Here is a 23,385-nt window from a genome sequence, read left to right as displayed (position 1 = left end):
GGACTCTGCATCAGTGCCAACTGACATGGAACCCACATGTACTGAACTGGACAGGGCACAGGCAAGGTCCCAAAACCTGTTACGCACCACCCCCACACATGATGCTACAGGCATAGTTCACGTGGAGAAAGTGCCAGCCTAGATAACCTTGTGAAGGAGTGACTACACACAGACCAGGGAACACATTGCAAGGAGGGGAAGGGAGGCAGGAGAGCACAGCTATACAGTGGGTAACTGGATCTGCACAGCACCTTTAAACCCTGGCAGTGCATCCATGCAACTGTGCACTTACAAATGCTGGTGAAACACAACAAGCACACATGTACCTACCCCCTTCCTGCTGCTGCATCTCCTGTAAGCATCTCTCCAAGTCTGGAAAGACCACCGGCAGCACACGCTTGTGGATGTGGCTCAGTCGGCGGCGCCCGCGGTTCTTATGGCTCTCAGGTGAGTCCCCCAGCAGGACCCGTGCAATCCTCCGCGTCCAGCACCGGATATCCTGCCAGCGTTTCCTCACCTGGGAAAGGCGCCGCTTCCGACCATCCGCACTCCTCACGGCGCTGACGGCGGTCAGCCATATCTGCTCCTTGGCAGAGGCGCCTACCTGTGAGGATGAACAAGTGACACTACATCAATACACCTGGCACATGTCACAGAGACACATATTCGAACACATTTGCTGTTTACAACAAGGCATAGTATGCATCCAACGCATTGCACCTTTGTCATAGGGACATGATCCTCTGGGGAAGGGCAAAAGCAGTACGTGCCATTGAAAGGACACAAGTGGAATGAGGGCAACTACACAATCAATGATCCAGGCTCACACTGTGCATCAGAAGGTACACCAGGATAATGTGCAGCACCTCTAAGCAGTCACATGCCACAGGCCACTGACGCTACCACAGCAGAGTACACAGACACACACAGGCACAGGACATTCACCTGCCATTGCCAAATGCAGCGACAAACCTCACTCTGCACATGTGCCACTAGACTGGGGGGGGCTCACAGGTGTGGGGCTGGCTCTGCACGTCAGACACACAGCACTGCTCCCTGCTCACATCACATGGCCAGGGTATATCCATCCCTCATGCAGCTGGGGTGCTACACTCCACATATGCACCCACCCACATGACAGGGGACTTACACACACACCGATGTCCAGGGTACGAACACATCATGTGGACACTCTCAGCACAGTTACACAGAACTAACACACATCTGTGGGTACAGTCACCTTTCACACTGGGCTGACCACATAATCACATGAGGACTGTAGAGGCAACATTCCCAGGAGGATAAGACAGGCAGAATGTGGCATGCACCATGCAGTGATTGTCACAGTAAACACAATGCAAGTGAGGACGGCAGACATGCACCACTGCATGCTCTGGCTGGGAGACATCAGGCATTTCCCCCCCTGGGACCCCCCCTACAGTACGTAGCATGTGTGAGACACCTGGACACAATGGCAGAAGTCACACTCACAAAAAAGGGACACAGTCTGTGCTAGTGGACTCTGCACTCACCTGATACCCTGATCGCCCATACAGCATGGGGTACTGTGGGAGGATCACATCCAGCAAAGCCATGTTCTCCTCCAGGGTGAAGGGCTGTGACCTCTCCACAGACCTTGACATGGTTCCAGGGAATCAGTAGCAGCAGCTGGGTCGTGGAATCCAGAGATGTGCAGGCAAGTGCTCCCTCATGGGACCTGGCTGCCTTATATCTGCCTTGCTGGCCTGTTTCATGCACAGGAGTACAGAGTGATTGGTCACTCACATTTGCATCCTATGTTTCCTCCAATCCCTTCAAACCTAGCACAGTCAGTGGGTTCTTATTGTGTTTTTTTCTTCAGCATGATGTCAACCCCACAAACACATTGCAACAAAGTAGATTCATTCCAACTGACTTCTGCTGTGCACCTTCCAGAACAAATTCAAACTTTAAACTTGGTCTCCATGACAACCAGCATGCATGTAGGCCTTAATTTTGAGCTTCACACACAGGTACGGTGCGTTCCGGGGCCCTAGGGCACCCCAAATGCATAGCGACGGCCCGTACAGGCGTGTGTACGGGCCGTACCACTATGAGTACGCATACGCAAGAACACCCATAGTGGTACGGACCGTACACGCGTGCGTATGCCCACTATCACTATGGGTGTCCTCACGTATGCGTACTCGTAGTGGTACGGCCCGTACACACGCCTGTATGTTCACTATCACTATGGGTGTCCTCGCGTATGCGTACTCATAGTGGTACGGCCCGTACACACGCCTGTACGTTCACTATCACTATGGGTGTCCTCGCGTATGCGTACTTGTAGTGGTACGGCCCGTACACACGCCTGTACGTTCACTATCACTATGGGTGTTCTCGCGTATGCGTACTTGTAGTGGTACGGCCCGTACACACGCCTGTACGTTCACTATCACTATGGGTGTTCTCGCGTATGCGTACTCGTAGTGGTACGGCCTGTACAAGAGGCTACAAATAATTTGCCCATAGGCGTCATATATTTGGAGAAGGTTAATGAAAATATAAACAAATTGTGACAGCACTATTTGGTCAAAATGCCAAAACAACCCTAAAGGAGAAAGTGTACAATGTGCTCGTGACAGTGGAGTGACGGCGCAAGTGACAACGTGAAGAAAACCATAGCGGTCCTCGAACGATGCCTCACGTCCGTGGCGGCTTGGTGTACCTTCTCCTGGAATAATTGGACCCCTGTTCCTTTGACCTGCTCAATCAAAATCACTGAAGCGTTCCTCTGCGCCCCCTCCCTAGTTCCCCAGCTCCGCTCCTGCTAGCGAGATGTGAAAACTCACTCGAGTTACTATTGAAGTTTTACCCGGACCTTATGTGATCTGCTCACCTGTCCATACGGAACCCTCTACGACAGAGCCCCTTTTTCCTGGGCCTCAGCACTTCCTGAATTATGCGACCCTGGTCCTGAGGATGATCCTAATTAAATAGGATCGAAACGTCGTCGACCTCTGCCCATCAGCTTTAACTCTTTCTGGCGCCCCTTGATCTTTTGGTTTTCTAATAATTTTGAAAACTATCAAATGAATAATTGAAGAATTTGTTTTTTGAACCTTTTATCCTGTACATATTCTGTATATATTGCCTTGCGCCTCTTGCTATGGTTTTCTTCACGTTGTCACTTGCGCCGTCACTCCACTGTCACGAGCACATTGTACACTTTCTCCTTTAGGGTTGTTTTGGTATTTTGACCAAAAAGTGCTGTCACAATTTGTTAATATTTTCATTAACCTTCTCCAAATATATGACGCCTGTGGGCGCATTATTCAAATTATTTGTAGCCTCTTGTTCTTTCTGTGTGGTTTGTAATGTCTTGTACATACAATTGTAAATAATCCAATAATTCCTGCTGAGATATTGTCGCAATTATATCGTTTTCCAGGATCAGCACACGATGCCTACATCATGAGGCGTAGCAGGATGCCTGAAATGATGACGCAGCTGCGCAACGAACGAGCATGTGTTGTTGGTGGGTACAGTCTGTCTGTCCTGTATTTTGCGTGGACTTCCAGCATGACCGCTTCTCCTGTCCTACTGATGTCCATGTGCTTTCCATGTAGGGGACGCTGGCTATCCCAACATGCCATGGCTGATCACACCTCTCCGCAACCCCATCACGCCGGCCCAGCTCCGCTACAACACCGCCCATGGCCGGACAAGGCGAGTGATAGAGAGGACGTTTGGCCTCCTGAAGAGCCGATTCCGATGCCTCCACAAGTCCGGCGGCGCGATCCCATATGCCCCGGCGAAGGTCTGCAAAATCTTCATGGTCTGCTGCATGCTGCACAGCATGGCAGTTGAGAAAGCTGTGCCACTCATCCTGGATCAAGATGATCAGGACCATCTACCCGTGGAGGACGCAGGTCTTGGCAATGGGGCTAGTGATGTGGAGGATGTGGAGCCGCAAGAGGACATCCGGAGTCGGCTCATACGCGACTTCTTTGCTTAGTGGTGAGTACCAGTGTCCGTGTGTGCACGCATTGGTCCCCGTGTGGCATGTGTTGCGATGTGTGTGTCCATCTGCATGTATGCCACGTGAGTCAGAGGTGTGTGTGGATGTGTCACTGGAGTGATGGTGGCAGATATGTGTATTTCCCCAGTCATAATTGTGACCTGGCATGTTGTCATCCTTACATGTGTCGAGTACAGGCACATGCAAGTGGCTGTGCTTTTTGTGGCTGACTTCTTGTGTGTCTCTCATCCCCAGGTACTTGTGCATGCCGTCTGCTGGTTGCATTGTTGTGGCACTGCTATTCCTCATGGACACGTCATCGTGTGCTGACTCAGCGTTACACGCACGGACAAGTTTGGAAGTCTCCTTAGGGTAAGGGATGCATCAGGGGTGTATTGGGTGTGGCAGGTGTTCACGATGTATGCACACTGCCCCTGTCAAGGTTTGGTTCCTCTGCAGACATGTCGCATCACCATGGTACACATTACATGCAGCTGGGTACACCTGAATAGATGGTCAGACTTGTTGACAGTCATCAGTGATGGGATTGTGGAATGTGATGATGGCATCATTGTGTGTTACACTGCCCTCGGACACATACGGTTTGCCTTAGCTTGATATGCTGTGGGACTTCCACATCAGCGGATCAATGGTGTATGGCAGTCTCTCCGTGAGCAGCAGGGGGTTTTAGCTGTTAGCCAACACTTGTGTGCCAGTTCCATGGCTATCACGCATTTGTGCTGCAGAAGGGGGGTGCCAGTGTTGGACTCACATGTTAGTCCACATGACCCGTTCATGTGTACTCCTAGTTGCCTCTGCAATCCCGAATACATGACTAATAAAGGTGTCCCTATGCCTCCAAGGTGCCTTTTCTCAGTCAATGCTGGTGTGTTGCCACGGTGCTTCCGGTATGTGTGGCATGGTTTTCCGTGATAGTGGCTATGTGTCTATGTGTCGAGTAGCAAGATGCAAGCTGTTTGTGTGGGATTAGACTGTGTATTGTGCATGATGTCCATGACTGTGTGGGTATTGTGACATGTGCCATCCCCATGCATCCAACGTTGGCCAGGCCACCATTCTCTGCATCCACCTGACTCAAGCTTGCAGGACATGGTTCTGCCACCTGTCCACACATACCTGGGGGCCACCCAGGACACTCCACATGATCCCTGACCTCTGCGCATGGCTGTCGCTGTACTCAATATGTCTGTCGGCACGGTTGTGTGGCCACCCCCTCAGCTGGTTGGGCCCATCACGGGTGTGTATGGTGCTCCATGTCTGTCTTGCCTAATACAATGTGACCCATGTGTGTCCTGTGCCAGACTCAGGCCCCAGGGTGTGGATGGTTGCAGTCAAATGAGAACTCAGGCATAGTTACACTTTACAAGACACATGTAAGGTAATAATGCAATCAGTAGGCATCTTCTCTTTATGGTGTGACTTTTTTATTTTGGTTGGGGTAGGGGAGGGGGGTTGACATGAGGGGCTTTCCGGGTGTGTGGAATCCAAAGTTCACTAGGGGAGTTGGTGTCCTTGCCATTTGAAATCCTCAGAGTCCATGCCACAGTCTTTGTCAACATTGGTCAGACAGTGACCAGCAAGGCCATGTGGCAGAGAATGTCTTTTGATGCTGTGCTGCTGTTGCTCCAGTGGGCCAGGTGCCAGACCAGGTGTCCTGGGAGATGGTGCTGTTGCGCCGACCCTCACGGTCTTTTCCGTGGACGACCCGCCCTCCTGCGGGGACCCTCAGAAGCAGGCCGTGATGATGTTTGGGATGCTCCGTCGGATGTCTCCTCCTCCTCCTCATCCCTCCCTGTGGGTGGTGATGTTCTACGCCTTCTGGCACAGGGAGGGTTGCCCATGTTGTCGGCCATCCGACGGAGTGTACTGTGAATTCCCGTGAACATCGTCACAAGCTCAGCCTGTCTGTCCTCCATCCTCCGTTGGTGTTGCAGTAGACAGGCATGTTGCTGGCAAGTCTTTCCTGTGTGGGGACACACTGTTTGTCTGGCTGTGACCTAGGCCATATGGGCAGGGGGCATTGTTGTCTGCTTCTGAGTTGCACTATGTGATTTTTGGGGCCCACACTCCCGCCATCTGGCTTACCGTGTCTTGTGCTGGTGTTTTCTAAGGCCTGTGACTTGGCATTGTCCAGCTGGGTGTATGGGGCATGGTGGCGCCAGTGGCATGTGCGTGTTCATGGAGTGTGGTTGAGTCATGCGATAGCTTGGGGTGGTTGCGTGTCTGATTGTGAGTTTGGTTGTGGATGATGTTCCCCCCATGTGAGGTGAGTTGTTTGTGTACTCACCCGGGTCTCGGAGTCCTTCTAATCCGTCGACTGCCACCACCGGCAGTATGGCCATCACCCTCTCCTCCCAGGGATGGTATTGTACGGTTATGCGGGGCAGCCCTCCTCCAGTGCCGTTGGCCTGGTTGTGTTCGTTCGTCATTTTGGCTCGGACCCTCCTCCGCAGATCGTACCACCTGGCTTGGCATTCCTGCTTGTTCCTTCTGGTGTCCGCAACAGCATTCACAGCATCGACGATCGTCTGCCACATGGCTGTGTTTTCTGAAATGCTGGTCTGTCTGACCAATGTTCCAAAGAGGTGTGGCTCAACTCTGAGGATTTCATCGACAAGGACCTCCAACTCTCGGCTAGTGAACTTTGGATTCTTGTTAGTGGGCATGGTGAGGGGTGTGGGTGTGGATGGTGGGGGGGGGGTGTGGATGGTTGTGGTTGTGTGGGTGTGGTTGTGCAGGTGTGTGTGTGAATGTGATGTGGGGGTGTTTGTGAAGGTGTGTGTGTGAAGGTGTGCAAGTGTAAGGTGTGGTAAAGCTTCTAGTATGGTGCTGTAGGTTGTCTGTGGGGTCTGGCAGCAGTGAGTCTGTTGCAAAGGCTCATGGTTTGTGTGTGTGGGCCCTTTTTATTGGTCCATTGGTGGGTGTGGCTGTGTTTGAACTTTGGGTGGGTGTGTTATAAGGAGTGGTTGTGTTTTGGGCCTCTGTTTTGGTTTTTGGCAGTTGCAGGTCAGTGAATGTGTTGTTTTAGTGGTTGTTGGACATGTTTAGTGGCTTTGTGCCATTCGAATGGTGTATTCTTGTGTCGTTTTGGTTTGTCCTGGTTGTGTACGTGCGTTTTTAGCGTGTGTACAGTGTGTACATGGGCCATTTTGTTGTACAGTGCTGTCCTTGTGTGTGGCTTGGTACGACTCGTACATGCACGATGTTGTGTGAAGGTGGTGATGTTGGGGCCTGGGGTGCGCTCCGTGCTTAGAATGTTGGGGAGGGGGTACGCTCCATGCATACGCGGGAGGGGGGACGACTCTAACGTACACGGGTGTACATACAGGGGGGTACGACATGAACGTACAGGGGGGGTACGACACGTACACGGGTGTACATACACGGGTGGGGGTACGACTCTAACGTACACGGGTGTACATACAGGGGGGTATGACACGAACGTGCACGGGGGGGTACGACACGTACACGGGTGTACATACACGGGTGGGGGTATGACTCGAACGTACACGGGTGTACATACACGGGTGGGGGTACGACTCTAACGTACACGGGTGTACATACAGGGGGGTACGACACGAACGTACAGGGGGGGTACGACACGTACACGGGTGTACATACACGGGTGGGGGTACGACTCTAACGTACACGGGTGTACATACAGGGGGGTACGACACGAACGTACACGGGGGGTACGACATGTACACGGGTGTACATACACGGGTGGGGGTACGACTCGAACGTACACGGGTGGACATACACGGGGGGTACGACACGTACACTGGTGTACATACACGGGTGGGGGTACGACTCTAACGTACACGGGTGTACATACAGGGGGGTACGACACGAACATACAGGGGGGGTACGACACGTACACGGGTGTACATACACGGGTGGGGGTACGACTCTAACGTACACGGGTGTACATACAGGGGGGTACAACACGAACGTACACGGGGGATACGACACGTACACGGGTGTACATACACGGGTGGGGGTACGACTCGAACGTACACGGGTGTACATACAGGGGGGTACCACACGTACACGGGTGTACATACACGGGTGGGGGTACAACTCGAACGTACATGGGTGTACATACATGGGGGGGTACGACACGTACATGGGGGTACGACTCTAACGTACACGGGTGTACATACACGGGGGGTACGACACGTACACGGGTGTACAGACAGGGGGGTGTACGACACGTACACGGGTGTACATACAGGGGGGTACGACATGAACGTACACGGGGGGTACGACACGTACACGGGTGTACATACACGGGGGGGTACGACTCGAACATACACGGGTGTACATTCACGGGGGGTATGACTCGAACGTACACGGGTGTACATACATGGGTGGGGGTACAATTTGAACGTACACGGGTGTACATACACGGGGTACGACACGTACACAGGTGTACATACACAGGGGGTACGACACGTACACGGGTGTACATACATGGGGGTACGACTCGAACGTACACGGATGTACATACACGGGGGTACGACACATACACGGGTGTACATACACGGGTGGGGGTATGACTCGAACGTACACGGGTGTACATACACGGGTGGGGGTACGACTCTAACGTACACGGGTGTACATACAGGGGGGTACGACACGAACGTACAGGGGGGGTACGACACGTACACGGGTGTACATACACGTGTGGGGGTACGACTCTAACGTACACGGGTGTACATACAGGGGGGTACGACACGAACGTACACGGGGGGTACGACATGTACACGGGTGTACATACACGGGTGGGGGTACGACTCGAACGTACACGGGTGGACATACACGGGGGGTACGACACGTACACTGGTGTACATACACGGGTGGGGGTACGACTCTAACGTACACGGGTGTACATACAGGGGGGTACGACACGAACATACAGGGGGGGTACGACACGTACACGGGTGTACATACACGGGTGGGGGTACGACTCTAACGTACACGGGTGTACATACAGGGGGGTACAACACGAACGTACACGGGGGGTACAACACGTACACGGGTGTACATACACGGGTGGGGGTACGACTCGAACGTACACGGGTGTACATACAGGGGGGGTACCACACGTACACGGGTGTACATACACGGGTGGGGGTACAACTCGAACGTACACGGGTGTACATACATGGGGGGGTACGACACGTACATGGGGGTACGACTCTAACGTACATGGGTGTACATACACGGGGGTATGACACGTACACGGGTGTACAGACAGGGGGGTGTACGACACATACACGGGTGTACATACAGGGGGGTACGACATGAACGTACACGGGGGGTACGACACGTACACGGGTGTACATACACGGGGGGGTACGACTCGAACATACACGGGTGTACATTCACGGGGGGTATGACTCGAACGTACACGGGTGTACATACATGGGTGGGGGTACAATTTGAACGTACACGGGTGTACATACATGGGGTACGACACGTACACGGGTGTACATACACAGGGGGTACGACACGTACACGTGTGTACATACATGGGGGGTATGACTCGAACGTACACGGATGTACATACACGGGGGTACGACACATACACGGGTGTACATACACGGGGGTACGACACGTACACGGGTGTACATACACGGGGGGTACGACTCGAACGTACACAGGTGTACATACACAGGGGGGTATGACACGTACACGGGTGTACATACACGGGGGGTACGACACGTACACGGGTGTACATACACGGGTGGGCGTACGACTCGAACGTACACAGGTGTACATACCCGGGGGTACTACTCTAACGTACATGGGTGTACATACACGGGTGGGGGTACGACTCTAACGTACACGGGTGTGCATACAGGGGGGTACGACACGAACGTACAGGGGGGTACGACACGTACACGGGTGTACATACACGGGTGGGGGTACGACTCTAACGTACACGGGTGTACATACAGGGGGGTACAACACGAACGTACACGGGGGTACGACATGTACACGGGTGTACATACACGGGTGGGGGTACGACTCGAACATACACGGGTGGACATACACGGGGGGTACGACACGTACACTGGTGTACATACACGGGTGGGGGTACGACTCTAACGTACACGGGTGTACATACAGGGGGGTACGACACGAACATACAGGGGGGTACGACACATACACGGGTGTACATACATGGGTGGGGGTACGACTCTAACGTACACGGGTGTACATACAGGGGGGTACAATACGAACGTACACGGGGGGTACAACACGTACACGGGTGTACATACACGGGTGGGGGTACGACTCGAACGTACATGGGTGTACATACAGGGGGGGTACCACACGTACACGGGTGTACATACACGGGTGGGCGTACAACTCGAACGTACACGGGTGTACATACACGGGGGGTATGACACGTACATGGGGGTACGACTCTAACGTACACGGGTGTACATACACGGGGGGTACGACACGTACACGGTTGTACAGACAGGGGGGTGTACGACACGTACACGGGTGTACATACAGGGGGGTACGACATGAACGTACACGGGGGGTACGACACGTACACGGGTGTACATACACGGGGGGGTACGACTCGAACATACACGGGTGTACATACACGGGGGGTATGACTCGAACGTACACGGGTGTACATACATGGGTGGGGGTACAATTTGAACGTACACGGGTGTACATACACGGGGTACGACACGTACACGGGTGTACATACACAGGGGGTACAACACGTACACGGGTGTACATACATGGGGGGTACGACTCGAACGTACACGGATGTACATACACGGGGGGTACGACTCGAACGTACACAGGTGTACATACACAGGGGGGTATGACACGTACACGGGTGTACATACACGGGGGGTACGACACGTACACGGGTGTACATACACGGGTGGGCGTACGACTCGAACGTACACAGGTGTACATACCCGGGGGTACTACTCTAACGTACACGGGTGTACATGCACGGGGGGTACGACACGTACAGGGGTGTACATACACGGGGGGTACGACTCGAACGTACAGGGGCTGGGGGGAGTGTTGGGCGCGTATGCGGGCACATGTCTCCATGGTTGCTATGGGAGTTCGGTGCGGACGGTGTTTTTTTCATACGGTTGTAACATCGGACGCACGGGATGGATCGTGATTCCGCGGTCGGACTTCACTTTTCACATTTGTACGGTGATTCGTCCGAGGACGTGTCGGACACATTTTCTGACCCGAGGACGTGTGGGGTATAATTCCCAATGCGATTCGTATCGACTTTTTCCCATGCGAATCGTAATTGGCAGTTTGTACGGCACTTGTGCGATTTGTACGGTAAAAAGACCGGATACGAGTCGTACGGGGAGTTTTTTTACCGGATCGTAATCGGCACCTTAGAGTTCCGAAAAGTACCTTAAGGAAGAAGCAGTGTGGAACTCCAAGCTGGAGCTGACAGGGGGGTGGCCCAGCCCAGCCTCTTCCGTGCGATGACGGCCGCAGACGTGTATACGCATGAGTTCTTTTTAAATTAATTGATGTGTTTTGTTACCACGGCGGTGAATTCACTGCAGACCGCACAAAACAAGTATTTGAGACAAATGTTGAAAGTCCCCAGGGCACCCTCTCGTTTTCTGTACATGAAGAATTAGGAGTAAGCACATAACTGATCTGGTGGCAATAAAGCCTTTGCTGTGTTGGGTGAAGATCTGGTCTAATGATGAGGCAGCTTTTTATTGCTCGGTCATTTTAGACTAAATCATGCACTTAAAATCCCCTCGTTACGCTACGCTAAAGAGTTCCTCACTGCCATAGGATCTTTGTTAAACACGATACAGTGATGGCCCGGGATCTGATGTAAGTAAAAGAGTTGTTTTTAAACATGCCATGGCCCTCCACAAGGAGAATGAGCTTAGTAAACCAGTGGTGAGAGGGCATGCTTTAGTGAAATCAGTCCATGTTATGAAGAAATATCTATTTATCCTAACAATTGCCTCTGACAGATTTGTAATAACTCAATATAGATTTAGTCAGCTTCATCACCTGTTGTCATCCCCGGTTGGCTTTGTTTTGCATGCAGAGGCTAAAGGTCCCTGTGGCTGCAACAATAGGTCTCCACAGGATACCCTACATGTTGTCTATTTATGTAAATATTTTACCCGCCCCAGGGGATTGTTTTTTTAAACCTCTTTAAAAAGATTTGAGATTCAGACATGCCTGTGTTGCTTTATTATATCTGCAGCTCCTACCTAAAGATCAAACGCTTTTTGTAGTAATGAATTGCTTGAGAGCAGCACTTAGATCCAGAAACTCCAGACGTGACTGATTGCTGCTAGGATTTCACGACTTGATACTTCAGAAGTGATACTTCTTAGAACTATAGTGATACAGACGCTGTGTTCTTTTTTAAAACTGTTGCATATTGTCCAAGATGTGTACTGATTTACATATGGTGTCGATGTATCTATTGGAGGTGTAAAGAGAAAAGCATAGAAGGAAAGGGAAATTGCGGTTGTTCAGTTAAAAAAGCTGTTTATAGTATAAAATATTCCACAAATAAATCATTAAAATTGAACAGTATCAATAATTTTCTTTCGATAAATAAATAAAAAAGTTCGCAATTCACAAAAAAGAAAAAATATAAACTTGAAAAAGTAATTCTACAAACTGGTAAAGATGTACGGTCACACATTTAAGAGACTTGCCATACAGTTGCTACCCTTTCCATATGAGTTATTAATCCAATATCTTCAGTCCCACTGGTAGAGAAGTCTGCAGCATTAAACTCATTAACTCCTGCAAGAATTCATTTTGGGAATTCCAGGAGGGTGTAATTTAAGGAACTTGTCACAGCAAGCATAGGCATATGCCCAGAAATAACTTTGGGAACTGTCCTCAAAGTGTATGTAACTAATGTGGATTGAAGTAAATGATGCAAAATACATAATAAAATTTGTGTTACACTATAGTAAAAAAGGTGATTTGAGTGTCAAGACTTGAGCTATTGTAGAATAACAATGGTTCGTTCCCATCAACAGCTGTTTACACTCCAATTTAAAAAATCCTTACTCCAAGCTCTCATTTTACAAGCAGCACTTTCACAAATGTTCTCAGTTTGCCCAGGAGGTACTAGGACTCATATAGGTTGAAATGTCATTGCACGATCTAGATTGACAATTTTACATACTGCAACTCTTCTTTTAAAAAATAAATAAATAAAAAAGGGATGCATAAGCCTGCATCACCTCTAAGATATAATTTCTCCTTTGCTGGCTATCTAGTGAAAATTTGACGAGGAACTGAGACACAATTTGCCATTCAGTTAGATCATATGTACATGCCTAATATCTTTAGTCACTGGATTTGTGCAGTTTCATGTTTGCTTCGAGGGGTAGAAAGTTCATTCTCATCTCTATATTTTAATGGTTTGCCAAGTTGGCCTATGATCTGATACCGACTTCGAGCAGGACTAACTATGCAGAAGAGCCTAACATGGAACGGCTTGATTTCAGAGACTCATGCTCTATTTCGATAGATGCTCCTTTCTAGGTTGTGCTCTCATTTTCTTCTTAGGTTGGTTGAGTTTCAGAAAAATTCTTCTTGGCATTAGGGAATGTGGTTGACTCGTTTTTCATAAAGGTCATAAGGTGTTCATATATTGTTTTGCAACAAGGGTTGCTAATGATTTTGTCTCCTTCAGCATGGCCTGCTCTGGATATTATCACCATTTTCCACCCCTTTGATGTGAGTGCAAGCCCCTGCGCTGGTTGGTTTTCTTTACATGCTTCTACTTGATGACAAAACTTATTTGCAGAACATAATTTATGTACGAGCCAGACCAGATCTCAAACCATATAATTTCCCATTGGAGCAAAATTGATTGCCTCCTCGCAGGCAATAGCCAAGGAGATGTTTTTTGCGGTCTGGGAAATTAGGTATAAAATAATGTAATAATTAGCTCTAGCACAGATTCATAAATGAAATTGCTGTTTTCTACAATGATATTCTGTCTGGAAATTTGGTCTTTTGTGGTTGAGTGAAAACTCCTATGAGATTTTTAATAAAGGATTCATATTTGGTGATCTCCATCTAGATTTTGCCCCTGTCCCAATCAGAGCTAAACATGTAAAAACCAATCCAAGCTGGCCTGGCTATACGATTAGCTACACAAATGAATACATGTTTTTCAAAACTTTAAATCAGCATAGTAAATAACGGAGAGTAGCTCAAATAACAAGGTGCCTAACAGAGGTTCTACCTGTTTGTAAGTATGCTGGATGTGTATCTGTGAACAAATATTGGTTGAAAACATTTATGTACATTGATGTAAGAGAAAGCTCTTAGAGAAATGAATCACCAACTCCTCACCAACCACCTCTGCAACCACCAGCTCCTCAAAGCCACACAGTCCAGATTCTGGAACAACCACAGTACAAAAACAGCTATCATCACTACCACAGGCGGCATCCACATGATCCTTGACAGAGGAGACAAAGCAGTCCTCATTCGCCTGGACCTCTCTACAGCATTTGAAATGGCCTCACATCCCATCCTCATCAGGTGCCTGCATGAGATTGGCACTCACAAAGCATAGAACACAAGCCTTTCAGCCACATGACTTACTCCTCGGAAGCCAACAAACTCATCTGGCCTCAAGGTTCCTCGCCCAGCTCCATTCTCTACAATGCATACATGATCCCTCTGGACAAAATCATCCATGCATTTGACATCAACATCCTCTCTTATGCTGAAGACATACAACTCATACACTCTCTCTTAGAAAGACCCCCATCACAAGAAACAAGTTCACCACCTGCATGACTAAAGTTACTACCTGGATAAAAGCAAACTGCCTCAATCTCAACAATGCAAGACAGAAGTAGTGATATTTGGAAAGAGCACTTCACCATGGGACTGCAACTGGTGGCTTGTTGAACTCGGACTCACACCCACCACCCAATCCAGGAACCTCTAAATAATCATTAACAGCAAGCACTGCATCCTGTTTCCACATCATGAAGCTGTTGAGGAAGAACTTCAAAGGGCTCCCAAGGAACACTAGAAAAACTGTCACTCATGCCCAAATCATCAGCAGGTTGGACTTCAGGAACACCCTCTAAATAGGGATTACCACACAACTCAGTAGAAGACTACAAACCATCAAGAACTCAGGAGCCAGACTCATCCTCAACCTCCCAAACAGAACTTGCATCACACTACACCTCACTGAGCTTCACTATCTCCTAATACGCAAAGGTGTTCATTTCAAACTCCTCACACACACATTAAAGGCACTAAACAACTTAGGCCCCACCTACCTGAACAGTCACATCTCCTTTCACCAACTATTCACACATCTCCGCTCCACAGAACTCCAACTGAAACATATCTCAAGCATACACAGAACTAGATCAGGAGGATAGGCATTTTCTTACATCACTTAAAAATCATGGAACAGCCTCCCAGTCATCATCAGAGCCTCCTCCTCGCTTCTTGAATTCCTCATGAAGCCCAGGCTTTTCAATTAAACCAACCCAATATAGGCAGGACTAGGGACATACACCTTCTCAGTGCCAGGATACCCTCGTGGGTGAGAGCATGCTTTTCAAATACACCTAACCTAACATAACATCACAAGCATGTGTGTATAGGTGGAGTCTCTTACTTTAGAATGGATGTCTGGTTGGTGCAAATAAAACAATAGTTCCGATTAATATTAGGTCTGTGTCGATTTTTACTAGTTTTTACTATATTCTATGACAGGTATGCATGCTGCCAGAGTGTCTGCTACAGGGCCTGTATTGAGTACAGAGGTGGACTTGTTTGGTAGGTTTCCTTTGATGAGGGGTGCACTCACAAGTGTTTCCAAATGTCAGATCTGACTTGTGGAAAACTAGATCTATGATGTTCATGTGCATACATGAGTGAATAGATGACATAGGTATACATTTTCAGGCATATTCATCCAGGTAATCTTGGTTTTGATGATTGGTATACATGGGCAAATATGTGAATGAAATGAGAACATGTTGAATTTTATATGTGCAGCATGTATGTTGAACTGTCCAGATGGCTTATAGACGTGTGAATATTCTGAAGTTCTCCATGTGTTGGATTAAAGTAGTGATACGCCTTTGCATATTTCCCAATTTATATAGAGATGTGTATTCAGTCTGGAAGTAGAAATATGCATGTGCTGGATAGTTACTCATTATGTGTAGAACAGTTCAACGTTTGAGGAATGTGTGAGCAAGATGTGCATGTTATAATCTTTTAATGTCTTATGTTTGTGTATGCATTTACTGTGTTTTTGTTTAAATTCTGCATGTTCAAATGGACAGATATTGTACAGATGACCTCTATAATGTCCATATTGCCCATGCATAGTGTATTCAAAAATGGTGCCCCTGTACATGTCCTCAACATACTTTTAGGGGCATCCTCTTTCCGAACCCTATGTAGAGATTGAGCATTTAGTCATCGGTGCCCATAATCTAAAGCATCACTTATCTCTGATTCAGATCCTGAGAGCCTCATTTCTACATCCTCTTGATATGGAATGCTTGTAACATTCAAGTGGTCATAGTTGCTCTTCATTTGGGTTTCATCTTCACTTGAATCGAGAATAGAAAGAATATTTAACCCCTTGAGTGCCCCGCCCTTTCCACGCCCTGTGCCGGGCGTTTCATTAGCGGGCGGGGCTCATGACGAGATAGTCTCGTCATGGGCACAGCGCAACCGCGGCCCATGACGAGACCATCTCGTCATGGGCACTCAAGGGGTTAAGGAGAGATGCTATTATTATTATTATTATTATTAAGGGAGTTTTATAAAGCGCTTGGTTACTGTGAGACCGGCCTCATGGCGTTGCCCTCCCAATCATCCAGCCAACCTGCAACCACCCTCAAGACACGACATCTCCGACTCCGGCCGCCCCAGCCACCCAGATCCGAGTGCCGGCCAGAGCCCTGACAGACTCGACACCCTACCACGCATGTCCGACCGAGGGAGCGGGAACCCTCGAGCCAGACCCAGAGGCGCCAGCCCAGTCACACCTCGGGTCGCCTTCCCCGGGAAGACTCGATCGGCCACCAGGCCCCTGGGGAGCAGGCGCCTCCCCTGCCGAGCGTCTGGGGTCCCTCCCAGACCCACCTGAATAGAACAAAGAAGTGAGCAGCAGGAAATCCCGCCGAACCCCCTCCGTCACCCCAGTCCCCCCTCTGCGAGGACTCCGGACTTCAAAGAGCAAGCGGAGTATAACAAGGGGTGCCGGAGAAACGAAGGCAGAGAAGACCTGGAACCATCCGAGCCTGCTGACGCTGTCGCGGCTCCTGAACGCTGAAGTCACCTGGGCCTGCTGAGTGACTCGCGGCCTCTCGCCATTGAACCATCTGAGCCCTGCTGACGAGGTCGCGGCTCCCGAACACTGAACCACCTGGGCCTGCTGAGTGACTCGCGGCCCCCAGCTATTGAACCATCTGAGCCTTGCTGACGGAATCGCGGCTCCCGAACTCCGACCACCTGTGCCTGCTGAGAGACTCGCGGCGCTCCCCTTCAGGACGACTCGGTAAGAGATCGCCCAGAGACACGACACCCTCCAGCTCGAGGATTGTGAGCTATCCGCAGGGTATTTCGCAGAGACACTATCTTGAAAGACTGTCCCGCTACCCCCATTCCCCACGACCGATTTGTGGTACTTTGTGCCACTGCTGTACTGCTTGCATCTTGGATCATAAAGATCCCTTGAAATCATCGATAAAATAACCTATAGAGAAGAGACGCCAAAGAGAGCACGACGAAAAGAAACTCCAGCTAGAACATGAACGCAGCCTGAAGGAGATCGAGTGGCAGGCTAAAAACGAAAAGTCACAGCCACCCGGGAATCCACCGTCCGCTCCCACCGGGGAAACCAAAGTCCACATCCCCAAGGATGTGGTAAAGGAGTATTACAAGAACGACGATATCCAGCAGTGGTTTAAGGCCTACGAAGTCGCCATGACCTCTCACCGAGTCCCGCAGAAGGATTGGGGGGCTGGCCTATGGGGCCGGTTCTTAAGCGAAGGAAGAGACACCCTGCTAGATCTGCCCTCCACGGTCATGAACTCCTACAGCCACATGAAGGAAGCCCTCGTGGGCCGGTATGGACTCACCCCCGAAATGTACCGACAACGGTTCCGAGATTGCAAGAAGATACCGGGCACCACGTGGGTAGAATACGTGAACTTTTACAGCCGAGCCTTGGACGGGTGGATCAAGGGCAGCAAGGTCTCCACCTTCGAAGAACTGTTTGATCTGATTGCCTGGGAACATTTAGCGAACGGACTAACTTAATAGGTACTGAATACACTGTAAATTCTCAAGAACACACACAGACCAAAAGAAACAGGACAGAATCCAAGTCACTTGATAGAATGATGTTAATTAATGTATCAAAAACACCAAAATATTTACAGAGTAATCCAACCAAAAAACACAGGATGTGGTGAAACAATTAGTGAAACAGTGATACTTAGCACAAAACACATCACATATAACGAATATGTACAATGGACAATACATAAAAATAATCAACAAACAAGGTCCTATTTACAATACATAAGCCACTTAAGGGTTCAAAGTTTCCTCGTTATCTAAGTGGATTTGCATGTGACGCATAGGACATGTAACGTCGACGTTTCGACCCTAGAATAATTGTGCCAATTATTACGCATCAGATTGGGTCTTCATCAGGACAGACGAGGTTGGGGACCTGTGAACGCAAGGGATATGGTGTCAGGGCCATGTGTGTGTTACAAGTAATGGAAATAATTAATTTCCCAATTACCATCAGTTGTCTCACCTGGGGAACCAATTTAAATTATAGGAAAAGGATTCCTGTTGTCGCAAATGCAGATGGCCAACATCAAATGTTGAAATGCTAGTTCAATCCTGCAAAAGATTAAAGAGGAGGAACTGATGTAAAATCTGGACAGGTTGCGTTGGAAATGGTGGAAACATACCTGTGTGTACAGGAGAAAAACGTACCTTTGGGACGGAGATATGATTTGGAAGGAGGAGTGGTGCTGTCTCTACAATCGCCACACACTGAAAAAACAAAGGGCAAAGGGGTGTCTGAGTGATTAAGGCAGATTAATCATTTAGGAATAAGTCGCCTCTATCAATATCCTCTACTCGTGAAAAGACGAATAATTAAGGAAGAGGAACCTGAAGTACACGCGGTGGTCAAGATCAGGAAGTAATGTATATCACCCAAACACATGATACTAAAGTGTCAAAGGTGACTGATGTCAAAGCGCAAGGTGTCACAATTATGCGTAATATTTATCAGACGCACACAGAATAATAAATTGTTGGAGGCGCATTATGTCAAAAGCGCAAGCTATCACAATGATGGTAGGGCGTGAATAACCTGATACCAATATATGAGTAAAGTTGGCTTGGTGGTGGGTATTGCCATGCATAATCTTTTACTAAACCAAGTCCGTGAATGCAAATGCAAAAGACAGATGTATCACGGCGTATTTTAGTTAATAACAAACGGTGTTACCGTGTATAGATATACAGTGTATTCAGTACCTATTAAGTTAGTCCGTTCATTCTCCGACAGAACCATTGTTTTTTGCACACATTATCTTACCCAGGTTCTGAGGGTTACTGGGTTGCCCCATTATCGTTAATGGGAACATTTAGCGGCCAATTGCTTTGTAGAACTGCGCCAGCATCTCCTGGACAGTAAACTCACCGACCCTCGGAAGCTGGCCGCTGAGGCTGATCGTTGGGTAAATACCCGAGCCACCCGGGGCCCCGTGGGGGACTACGGCCGCCACAGTCAAGGCCCCCCCCGCCAGAGGGGCGGAGGGAACCACGGCCGACCAAGAGACTTCCCCGGGGGGTCCTCAACCAGCCCCCCCAGCAGCCCACCAGCGGCGGGTTCAGCCCCGTCCCCAGCAAGCACCGGAGCCCCAGGACGGCTAGGTCCACGAGCTAGGATCACCTGCTTCCGCTGCCAACAGCCCGGACACTACGCCAATTACCCCCAGTGTCCCCAGTATCAGCGAACCACAACGACCAACCCCCCGGCCCGGCAGATGGCCTCCGTGGCTCTGGGGGAAGAGATGGAGGACTCCGAAGAATGGGAACCAGCGGCCATGGCCCTGGTCTCCCTTGGTGATCGAGAAATGGTCCCCGGGACACCCTTGCCCGCCAACACAAAGAAATACCGACAGCAGGTGACCATCAACGGCCACCGAGTCAAGGGCCTCCGCGACACCGGGGTGAGTGTCACCGCGGTCCACCGCAGCCTAATTTCAGAAGACCAGATCCTAACCGGTGCCCTCTGTCCGGTCGTATCCTCCGACAATTCTGAGAGCCTCTGCCAGATGGCGCTGGTGCCCTTCGAGTGGGGAGGGGTCTCCGGAGAACTGAAGGTAGCGGTCCGGACATCACAGCCCGTAGACTGCCTCCTGGGCAACGACCTGGAGAGTTCCCCGTGGGGGCAAGTAGAACGAAGAGCCCATCTCGAGATGATGGGCCTACCAGAATGGGTCTGCGCCACCACGCGCTCCATGACCGCGCGATTGCCTCTCTCCGAGGGCGCTGAGGCCCTCCTACCGAACACTATCCCCGAGAACCGGGACACCCTACCAGAAGCGGACAACCCTCCTTCGGAGGGAGAAGAAGACACTAACCCGGGAGAAGGGCCGGAACCTTCCGCCCGGAGGCCCTTACTGAGCTCGGAGAACTGCCCGAGATGGCCCAGTGGCGCTGTGAGGGGGGGCCCTCCCGTGAAGAGTTCTGCCAGGAACAGGCCACCTGCCCCTCCCTCGTGGGACTCAGACATCAAGCCGAAGCCCAGGCCGCCGGTGACCGAACCGGAACCCATTGGATCTATTGGGACAATGGCCTCCTATACAGCGAGCAAAAGTCCGCGGAGCTAGGCGCAGCCCGGGTACTGGTGGTACCCCTGCGGTTCCGGAGCCTCCTCCTGGGCCTGGCCCACGATGTACCCTTGGCAGGACACTTAGGCCAAGACAAAACATATCAGCGATTGGTTACCCACTTCTATTGGCCCAAGATGCGAGCGAATGTAGAAGTGCACTGCAAATCCTGCCTCACGTGCCAGGGCAGTGGGAAGAGTGGCGGAAAACGCAAAGCTCCCTTACAACCGTTCCCCGTTGTGAGTACCCCGTTCGAGCGGGTCGGCATCGACATCGTGGGACCCTGGATCCGAAGACCGCCCAGGGCCACAGATTCATCCTTGTCCTGGTGGACCATGCCACCCGCTACCCCGAGGCCATCCCCCTCCGCACCGTGACGGCTCCCGTGGTGGGCCGGGCTCTCATGGGGATCTTCTCCCGTGTCGGATTTCCCCGCGAGGTTGTGAGTGATCGCGGCACTAACTTTATATCCCGCTACATGAAGTCCCTGTTGCAGCAGTGCGGAGTCATGTATAAGTCCACGACCCCCTACCACCCCCAGGGCAACGGCCTAGTGGAACGCTTCAACCGAACCCTGAAGGGAATGATCCTGGGCCTCGAAGAGCCCCTGCGCCGGAAATGGGACGTCCTCCTCCCTTGCCTCCTGTTCGCATACCGAGAAGTTCCCCAAAAGTCTCTGGGGTTCAGCCCCTTCGAACTGCTATACGGACATCCCGTCCGAGGGCCCCTGAGCCTGGTCAAAGAGGGCTGGGAGACAAGCCCTCGGGGGACACCCCCTGATGTGGTCCGCTACATCCTGGCGCTCCGCAACCAGACGAGGAAGTTCAGAGAACTCGCAGAGGCTAACCTCGAGGCCAGCCAAGAAGAAATGAAGCGCTGGTATGACCAGAACGCAACCCTGGTCGAGTTCCAGCCGGGCCAGCAGGTTTGGGTCATGGCCCCGGTGAAGCCCTGCGCCCTACAAGACAAATGGACTGGTCCCTTCAAGGTGATCGAGCGGAAGAGCCAGGTCACGTACCTGGTCGATGTACAGTCCTCACGGAACCCCCTCCGGGTCCTCCACGTGAACCGTCTCAAGCCCCACTTTGTGAGAACGGAATTAAGTTTGCTACTGGCCACCGATGATGGGGCGGAAGAAGACACCGAACCCCTGCCCGACCCCCTGTGCGCTAAAGACCTGGATGGTTCCGTGGAGGGAGTGAGACTTTCAACCACCCTCACTCCCCAACAGTCCGACGACTGCCGCCAGCTGCTCAGACAATTCGCAGACCTCTTCTCCCTCATTCCAAGGGTCACCGACTGGTGGGTCCACGACGTGGACACCGGCGACAGCCCGCCTGTGAGACACCGAGCCTACCGGGTGCCTGACCGGGTCCGCACCTGCATCAAGACCGAGGTACAGAAAATGCTCACCCTTGGAGTAATCGAACCCTCTGACAGCCCCTGGGCCAGCCCGGTGGTCCTGGTCCCGAAGGCGAACTAAGATTCTGTGTGGACTACCGGGGGCTCAATGCGGTCACCCGAGCAGACGCTCACCCTATTCCCCGCGCCGACGAGCTCATCGACCGCCTGGGGGCCGCCCGGTTCCTCAGCACTTTCGACCTGACCTGCGGATACTGGCAGATTGCTCTCACGGAGGGAGCGAAAGAACGCTCTGCCTTCTCCACACCAGATGGCTACTACCGCTTCAGGGTCATGCCGTTCGGGATGAAGAACGCCCCAGCCACGTTCCAGCGGTTGGTGAACAAGGTCCTGGACGGACTCGAGGAGTTCAGCGCAGCGTACCTTGACGACATCGCCGTATTCAGCTCTCAATGGCACGAGCATCTCCAGCACCTCCGACAAGTACTAATGGCCCTGCGCCAAGCCGGCCTAACAGTGAAAGCCAGCAAATGCCAGCTCGGGCAAGGCTCCGTGGTCTACCTGGGGCATCAGGTGGGCAGCGGCAAGGTCGCCCCCCTCCAACCGAAGATCGACGCCATCAAGTCCTGGGAGCCCCCCACCACGCAGACGGAGGTCCGGGCCTTCCTGGGCCTTACAGGGTACTACCGGAGGTTCATTAAAAACTATGGTAGTATCGCGGGGCCCCTCACGGAGTTGACCTCCAAAAAGCTCCCAAAGAAGGTGCAGTGGACCACCCCGTGCGAGCAGGCGTTCGACGCCTTAAAAACCGCCATGTGCACCGCCCCCGTACTCAAGGCCCCCGACTACTCCCAAGAGTTTGTGGTCCAGACCGACGCATCCGAACACGGCATCGGGGCCGTCCTCTCGCAGTTCGACGACAAGGGCATCATTCAGCCCATAGCCTTCATCAGCCGAAGGCTGCTGCCGCGAGAGCAGCGTTGGAGTAATATAGAACGAGAGACCTTTGCCGTAGTCTGGGCCCTCAAGAAACTAAGGCCCTACTTGTTCGGA

This window comes from Triturus cristatus, chromosome 9, assembly GCF_964204655.1.
Source record: "Triturus cristatus chromosome 9, aTriCri1.1, whole genome shotgun sequence".
Taxonomy (NCBI): Eukaryota; Metazoa; Chordata; class Amphibia; order Caudata; family Salamandridae; genus Triturus; species Triturus cristatus.
This window is presented reverse-complemented; position numbering follows the sequence as displayed.